Raw genomic sequence first — 6,000 nt, 5'->3', positions numbered from 1 at the left:
AAAAAATCTTTTGGACCATAAAACTTAGAAGTTTGAAGATAGCCAGACTCCAGGAGTTAACAGGCCATTTAAGAAACATCCCTAATCCCCTCTGAGCAGGTGATCAGCAAACAGAAGAGACTCTGTCTTCCCTTTATTCACTCCAAAGAAAACAGTGGATAGAGACAACCTAAAGTTTGCTGGAGCAAACCTGTCCACTCTTTCTCTCTTTTTTTTTTTAGAGAGAGAGACAGAGAGAATTTGAGTGTCAGGGCCTCAGCCACTGAAATCGAACTCCAGACCCTTGTGCTACCTAGTAGGCATGTGTGACCTTGCACTTGCCTCACCTTTGTGCATCAGGCTAATATGGGATCTGGAGAGCAGAACATGGGTCCTTAGGCTTTGTAGGCAAGCGCCTTTACTACTAAGCCATCTCTCCAGCCCCCTGTCCACTTTCTTAGTAAACTTTTTTGAAGTATTTAATTTTATTTTTAATGTTGATTTGGGTAAATATTTATTTATGAAAGAAGGAGAGAAAGAGCAAGCAAGAGAGAGACAGATGGGTACACCAGGGCCTCCTGCTGCAGCAAAAAAACTCCAGACTCATGTGTCACTTTGTGCATCTGGTTTTACATGGGTACTGGGGAATCAAACCTGAGCCTTCAAGCTTTGCAAGTAAGAACCTTTAACACTGAGCCATCTCTCCAGCCCCAATAATTTTTTTTTTAAGACTCTGTTATCCAGGTATAGTGGCACACGCTTTTAATCCCAGAACTCAGGAGGCAGAGGTAGAAGGATCATTGTGAGCTCAAGGTTAGCCTGAGACTATGGAGTGAATTCCAGGTTAGCCCAGGCTAAAGCAAGACCCTGCCTCAAAAACCTGCTCCCCCCACTACCCAAAAAAAGACTTGATTCAAATTCTGTTATTCTTAGGAAAGATTTCTGTCTGACCCCCACCTCAAAGATCCCACAATCCACTGTACCAAGTAATTGTAAACTTAGTGCCCCATAAGACCATAAACTTAAGAGGAACCATGCCAGATTTCTTTTGCTTATCTATATTCTTCACAAATCCTTAAGACAGATGGGTCCCAAGGCTGAACTCTTTTCTCTTTTTTTTATTTTAATTTTTAAAAATTTATTTGCACCAGGTTTGGTAGAGCATGCCTCTAATCCCAGTACTCAGGAGGCAGAGATAGGAGGTGAGTTCAAGGCCACCCTGAGACTATAGAGTGAATTCCAGGTCAGCCTGGGCTAGGGCAACACCCTACATTTAAAAAAAAAAAAAAAAAAAAGGTGGGCTGGAGAGATGGCTTAGCAGTTAAGCGCTTGCCTGTGAAGCCTAAGGACCCCGGTTCGAGGCTCGGTTCCCCAGCTCCCATGTTAGCCAGATGCACAAGGGGGCACACGCGTCTGGAGTTTATTTGCAGTGGCTGGAAGCCCTGGGGCGCCCATTCTCTCTCTCTCTCTCTCTAACTGCCTCTTTCTCTCTCTGTCACTCTCAAATAAATAAGTAAAAATAAACAAAATATTTAAAAAAAAAAAAAGGTGGGTGTGGTGGCGTATGCCTTTAATCCCAGCACATGGGAGGCAGAAGTAGGAGGATCACCATGAGTTCAAGGCCACCCAGAAACAACATAATGAATTCCAGGTCAACCTGGGCTAGAGTGAAACTCTACCTCGAAAAAAAAAATTTTTTTTTTGAAGAGAGGAGAGAATACATGCCAGGACCTCCAGCCACTGCAAGCAAACTCCAGATGAATGTGCCACTTTGTGCATCTGGCTTTATGTGCATACTGGGGAAGCTCAACTGGGTCATTAGGCTTTGCAGGCAAGAGCCATAACTGCTTAGCCATTTCTCCAGCCCTCAGTCCTTTTCTTTTTATGCTATCTCCAAGACAAAGTCACCATATTCTGATGACTTCTGTAGTACTTTGAATGTATGTCTCCCATAACCTCAAGGTTTTGTTGTTGCTGTTTTTGCGAGGTAGGGTCTTACTCTAGCCCAGGCTGACAAAACTCAATTTTATATTCTCAGGCTGGCCTCAAACTCACAGTGATCCTCCTACCTCTGCCTCCTGAGTCCTGGGATTAAAGAAGTGTGCCACCACACCCAGTAGGTCTCGGGTGTTCTATTACAGTGTGCCTCCAGCTGCCTGGCTGGAGGAGGTGTCACTGGGGTCCAGTCTTGTGGTCTGTTTGGGGCAGACCTGGTTTCCAGCTCAAAGGTATGCAGAATGGTTTGAGCTCTGGGGGTCCTGCTTACAGCCCATTTGTGTTTGCTGCTTTTGGTGTGTGCTGGCTGGTGATGGGGTGATGCTTTCTATCTGCTTGGATGTATGGAAGCAGCTTCTTCTGCCATTGATGGAACTTCCCCCAGATCTGTAAGCTTGAAATAAACCCCTTCCTCCCCAAAGCTGTGCCTGGTTTGGATGTTCATCCCAGCAATGTGAGACTTCTATTTATTTATTTATTCATTTATTGATTTGAAAGAGAAAGAGGCAGGTAGAAAAAAATGGGTGCGCCAGGGCCCCTAGGCCACTGCAAACGAACTCCAGACACATAAGCCACCTTGTGCATCTGGCTTTTAACGTGGGTAGTAGGGAATCGAACCTGGGTCTTTTGGCTTTGTAGGCAAGTGTCTTAACTGCTAAGCCAACTCTCCAGCCATACAACTTCTAAACGCTTGCTTCCAGCCACATAATTTCTTTTGTTTGTTTGTTTGAGGTAGGGTCTCACTATAGCCCAAGCTAACCTAGAACTCTCTGTAGTTCCAGACTGGCCTCAAACTCACAGTGATCCTCCTACCTCACCCTCCAGAGTGCTGGGATTAAAGGTGTGCCCCACCATAACCGGCCAGCCACATAATTTTATTTATTTATTTATTATTTATTTATCTATCTATTTGAGAGAGAGGAGGCAGAGAAAGAAAGACAGAAAGGATGAGAATGGGCACGCCAGGGCCTCTACCTGCTGCAAATGAACTCCAGACGCATGCAACACTTCATGCATCTGGCTTATGTGAGTCCTGGGGAATTGAATCTGGGTCCTTTGGCTTTATAGGCAAGCACCTTAACCACTAACCCATCTCTCCAGCCCTCTTCTTTTTAAAACTTTGTTTGACAACTTCTATAATTATATACAATAAGCCATAATAATTCCTTTCCCTCCCCCACTTTCCCCTTCACAAATCCACTTTTCATTATATCCCCTCCCCTTCTCAATTAGTCTCTCTTTTATTTTGATGTCATCATCTTTTCCTCTTATCATAAGGGTCTTGTGTAAGTAGTGCCAGGCACTGTGAGGTCATGGATATCGAGGTCGAATTGCAGCCACCTAATTGCTAACACACACAATGACATTTGTTCTACTCTTTTGCCAGGTTCCCACCTAGGAGTGGTTTATTCAGGTTTCAATTGCAATGCAACATCCTCCTGACTACTCCATTCAAATCCCTCATGGCCACTCTCTTAGTAATTTCTGCAATTATTGTCTCCCCTGCCACACCATCCCACATCATTGGAGCATTTTTTTATTTTAAAAATAGGTTATTTGGGGGCTGGAGTGATGGCTTAGTGGTTAAGGCACTTGCCTACAAAGCCGGAGGACCCAGATTCAATTCCCCACGGCCAACATAAGCCAGATGCACAATATGGCACATGTGTCTAGAGTTTGTTTACAGCAGCTGGAGGCCCTGGCATGCCCATTCCCCCCCCCCCCCATAAATAAAGGAAAATAGGTTATTTTATTTATTTACTATTTGAGAGCTAGAAAGAGGCAGATGAGAAAGAGAGAGAGAATGGATGCACCAGGACCTCCAGCCATTGCAAACAAACTCCAGACACATGCAATACCTTGTGCATCTGGCTTACATGAGTCCTGGAAAATCGAACCTGGATCCTTTGGCTTTGCAGGCAAGTGCCTTAACTGCTAAGCCATCTCTCCAGCCCAGAGCATTTTTCTTTATTGCATTACCTTTATCACATTGTTAACATTTAGATTACATTGTTAACAGTTAGATATTTGTTGAATGAATGAATGCTTGCCCTCAGCCTGCCACATAGTGTATACTTACATGCCCGGGGCTGAGTTAAATCCACCACAGGAATTGCTTCATTTTGTCTTAAGGATTACAACTAGCTTCATTTTAGGCTGAAATCCCCCAGGTTTAGTAGCTTGCCAGGATACCAAGTTAGAAGGGACATGGGCCCCAGCGGCCTGATCCAGGGGTCCTCTGTGTGTTATCTTCCCACTTAACATCTGTAAACACCAAAAAGGTGCATGGGAAAGGAGGAAGATGGGGTGGGAGGGGGTCCACAATCTCATCTGTTGAGAGCATAAAGTGCAATAGAGGAGGAAATGAGCCTAGACCATTTGCCCTTTGTATTTCATGCCCCCCCAACACACATACCCCTACACATACAGGCTGAGTGGTCTGTCTCTAACCCCCAACACTGGCTGACAAGTCCAGTTCCTCTGTTCTCACCGCTTAGACAGAGCTGGGTTACCTCTACCAGGTAACCCAAGAGAGGGGCTTAAACTCCCTAACTGTCCAGGTATAGGGGAAAAACAATGGAAGGTCTCAAGTCCAGACTCTTGGAACCTACTCTGCCTCTCACCTATTCCACTGCCGAAGGCGGGGAGATGCTTGGCAACAGCTTGCTTTCTCTTCTTTCTCTCGATCTTGGCTTTTCCAACTGTGGAAAAAGCACACTTATGCTCCTGACGTTCCATGACCTGTACAGATGCACAGCTAGTCCTCTCAGCTCTCAACTCTGGCCACTGTTGGAGAGAGGCCTCCTTTCCATTGGCTGCTGCTTGGGCCTGGCCCTTGGTATGCCAAGAACAAAAAGAATGTTTTAAGAGCTATGAAGATGGCTCAGTAGTTAAAGGCTCTTGCCTATAAAGCATGTTGATCCAGGTTCAAGTCCCCAGTACCTACGTCTTGAGTCTGTTTGCAGGACAAGTGGCCCTTGCACTCCTATACTCTCTCTCTCAAAAAGCATGGATTTAGCCAGGCGTGGTGGTGTACACCTTTAATCCCAGCACTCGGGAGGCAGAGGTAGAAGGATCGCCATGAGTTTGAGGCCAGCCTGAGACTACATAGTGAATTCAGGTCAGCCTGGGCAACAGGGAGACCCAACCTTTAAAAAAAAAGAAGAAAACCATGGATTAAAAAAAAAAAGTGTGTGTGTGTGCATGCACACACACACACACATATGTGCACGTGTGTGTGTAAGGGACAGAGAACAACTTCAAGTGCTGGTTCTCAGGAACACCGTTCACCTTTTGTGAGACAGGGTCTCTCATTGGCATGAAGCTCATCAATTAGGCTAGATGGGCTAGTTAGCCAGCCACAGAGATCCTCCAGTCTTTGCCTCCCCAGCTCTGGGATTACAGCTGTGTGCCATCATACCTGGTACTTCTTTTATTTTCTTCTTTTCTTTTATATATAACAGGTTATATTCTTTTATCCTCTTGCCCCAGCTCCTGTTACCTGTTGCCCTCCTCAGTGGGGTAATGGTATGTACTGTGGGGTCATGAAGGCCTCAGTCAGTCCCTATGGGCTTGCGGGGTGCATGCCTCAAGGTATTCCTATCCATTCTGTGTCTCTTAGTCTTTCCGCCCCTCTTCCACAATGTCCCCTGAGCCATGGAACATGGAGCCAGGTGTGGCGGTGCATGCCTTTAATCCCAACACTTGGGAAGCGGAGGTAGGAGGATCACCATGAGTTCAAGGCCAGCCTGAGACTACATAGTGAATTCTAGGCCGGCTTGGGCTAGAGTGAGATCCTACCTTGAAAAAACCAACCAACCAACCAAACAATATATATATATGGAATGCTTCACAAGTTTGCATGTCAGAAGCTCAGGAGCCATGCTAATCTCTGTATCGTTCCAATTTTAATATATGTGCTGCCAAATTTTAATATATGTGCTTTTACTGGCTGAGCCATCTCCCCAGCCCCTGAACAGAAGTCTTCACAATACATGAAGTCAGGAACTGCTCTTGGAAAGCAGA

The 6,000-nt window shown here is 45.4% G+C and overlaps 1 non-coding gene across 1 annotated transcript; it reads right to left on the bottom strand.

Moving 5' to 3' along the window:
- Nucleotides 1-5,808: 5,808 nt before the first annotated feature.
- On the bottom strand, nucleotides 5,809-5,911 carry LOC123461236. The gene has a single exon (XR_006637530.1). It is a non-coding gene; the product is annotated as a U6 spliceosomal RNA (small nuclear RNA).
- Nucleotides 5,912-6,000: the final 89 nt, after the last annotated feature.

The sequence above is a fragment of the Jaculus jaculus genome, chromosome 5, assembly GCF_020740685.1.
Source record: "Jaculus jaculus isolate mJacJac1 chromosome 5, mJacJac1.mat.Y.cur, whole genome shotgun sequence".
NCBI lineage: Eukaryota > Metazoa > Chordata > Mammalia > Rodentia > Dipodidae > Jaculus > Jaculus jaculus.
Note: the sequence above shows the minus strand (reverse complement) of the source record. Positions and strands in the feature narration are given on the sequence as shown.